Below are 3045 nucleotides of genomic sequence, written 5' to 3'. Positions count from 1 at the left end.
AAAATCAAATAAAATAGTAAATGAGTAACCTCTAAATGTAAAAGATCAGACTTTGGTAGAATGTTGTTTAACTCGGGTCTAGCAACAAATTTGTATAGATATTAACATACATTTACTTATTATTTATTTTTTGTTTTACATTTATCATTTCGGAGCCTTTTATAGGTGACTATGCGGTATTGGCTTTACTCATTGTTGAAGGGCCGTACGGTGACCTATAGTTGTTAATTTCTGTGTCATTTGTGAAGATTTTTTTCATGTGCAATCGTACCATATTTTTCCCCTTCTATTTGATCGAGTATACTAGTACATGTACCTGATGCTAGATTGCTAAGCAACACATAAGGCGTAAAAACATTTAAGTTGCAATTCATTCTTAATGTACTTTTCATGTTAACTTTTATTTTGTGAAAATAATTACGTTTAGTTTCAGAATTTTTCATTGAATTTTTTTATAGTTAGGTTAATATGTCCAATTCCGGTTTATAATATCTATTGAAAAGTTCTCCTACCTGTGAACTTCGAGTTACAACACTTTTTTTCTTTTTAAAGAATAAGGATGTTCGCTACTCTTGTTTTTTGAATTATTATTAAAAAAAAATAAGATGTAGTATGATTGCAAATGAGACAAATCTCCACAAGAGACCAAAATAACACAGAAATTAACAACTATAGAACACCGTACGGCCTTCAAACAATGAGTAGAGCCAATACCGCATTGTCAGCTATAAAAGCCCCGAAATTAATTATCAGCTTTTCGAAATCCTCTGGTTATCTCCACGTAGTCCAAAAGTCTTTGTCAGCTAATCCTTTCTTTTCCTTATATAATAATTAAATGTAGTTGGCTTACTTGAAAATTTTACAAAATTCCTGTTTTTTTTCATAGTTTGTAAAAGATAAACAGATATCAATTTCAAATATATGGAAAATCTATGTAGAATAATTTCCCGACAAATTTTCAAGGGCTATTATCTCTGAAATAAGCTCATAAAGCTTTTACTTTTTCTACTTTTTTAGTTCCTTTCTTTAAATATACTTGTCTATCAATTCATAACAGTCTTTTGAAATGCTTGTTAATTTGAAACATTAGCGAACATCCTTAATGTAAATTTTTCAAAGAAACATGCTTTTGTACTTATAAGGTCTTTAGTTTTGCTACACAACTAACTACCTAACCAAAATGTCAAATGTCAAAATTACCGAACTCAAACGCATCAGACATTATAGTGAAAAATGTAAAAACAATGGGGTACATCAGGCAACATTATGTTATAATTTAATCTTAACTACTATAAAAACAAATAAACAAAAACTATTTAAGCAACGAGAAACAAAATAGCATACAGTCACTCTATAGACAAAATACATAAGCAAAAATGAAAAACAAGGATACAAAAATTACTTTAGTACAGTCAAGACTTAGCCACGTCAGAAATATATCCCAAAAGAGGACATCTTTCGCCCCTCCTTTTTTATATCTTTTTTTTTAATATATATATAGACAGTAAAGGTTAAACTATACATAAGTCAAATACAAATAAAAATAACACTATAATCAACTAATTCACATTGCATAATAGCAAGTCTAAGATATGAAACTGTTAATTCAGTAATTACTTTTTGGCTATTGTGTTAAGTTGTAAACCAATTTATTTTCATATTTACAATATAAAAATATAAATTCATTACCAAAATAATTTTAAAAAATAGATACAGAAATCAATGTTAAAAAATATAGTTTTATGTATTTCACAGCTGAACATTAAAAGTGTAGCGGATTCTAGATTCTTACCATTTGCAATGAGTAGTATCCAATTTTGGCTAATTTTAAAAAATATATGGATAAAGAAATAATACATTCAAACAGGTCTATAGCTATATCATTTTTTTCATATGACCCCACATATAGTCAATTATACGTAACAGGGAGTTTTTTTTACATTTGAGGGGACGTAGAGAGCGACACTTTCTCGAAACATGGCATTGCATTGTTCAAAGGATCCTAGTTTGTGGAGCAAAAAAACACAAACATCAAACAGCAAGCGAAATCATGATAAAAATAAACAAGTAAAACTTAAAGCATCTTTAAAAAAATACTTTCCAATTGGTACATACACAAATATGTATAAATATATACAGCAATGCATATTGCAATTTACCTGTGTTCGGCGATTATGTCGTTCTTAATTTTATACTGCAACTAGTTGTGTGTATTTCCTAAATATAGTAACACAGCTATATTTTGCCAATTTCATCATGGTTCACTTTTTCAACAATCAGAGGTTCATTAAGGGATGATAATAAGTTTGATATTAGATTTACATTTTAAATAGCTATCAATGTATTAATTTAAGTTGCAGTATAAAAACAATACTAGGTCAATGTCAGAAAAATATAAACTTTTTTTTTGTATTCGACGCAAAACTAGGGAAGGGCTCGGTAAAATCTCGCCCTTATCCAGTTTCTCAGCCTCACACTAAACAGTTTATATTTTTCTGACATTGACCTAATATTGTTTTTATACTGCAACTATTTATTTAAGTAATCACGTCGAAGCATTGCATCCCTAATGAAATCCCTAATTTTTGTATATCCCACCTACGAAAGTGGTAAGCTAGTTCCATGCTGACTTCTACACTTTGTTCATAGTTGTTTCAGTTTAGCATAAAACAAGCGGATTCCAGTTTACGAAAGTGTGTAATCATGATATTTTTCGGTCAGCTTATCCCTTACAGACAATTTTACTATTTTGTTTTGAGCGTCACTGATGAGTGTTATGTAGACGAAAAGCGCGTCTGGCGTACTAAATTATAATCCTGGTACCTCTCTCTGAAATTGCAGTCAAAATATCATTTATAAAATACGAATGTACCTTTCTGAAAAATTCAGAACAAAACATTAAGTTTGCTTTTGCAAATCTCACTATCTCGCTCTGTGTGAGATTGTTGTCTTTAAAAATATAAAATATAAAATACGGCGTATATACAAATTTTAGTCCTGGCATCTATGATGAGTTTATATACGGCTGTATTTTTCTAAAAAAAA

The sequence above is a fragment of the Mytilus galloprovincialis genome, chromosome 1 (genome assembly GCF_965363235.1).
Source record: "Mytilus galloprovincialis chromosome 1, xbMytGall1.hap1.1, whole genome shotgun sequence".
Classification (NCBI taxonomy): domain Eukaryota; kingdom Metazoa; phylum Mollusca; class Bivalvia; order Mytilida; family Mytilidae; genus Mytilus; species Mytilus galloprovincialis.
This window is presented reverse-complemented; position numbering follows the sequence as displayed.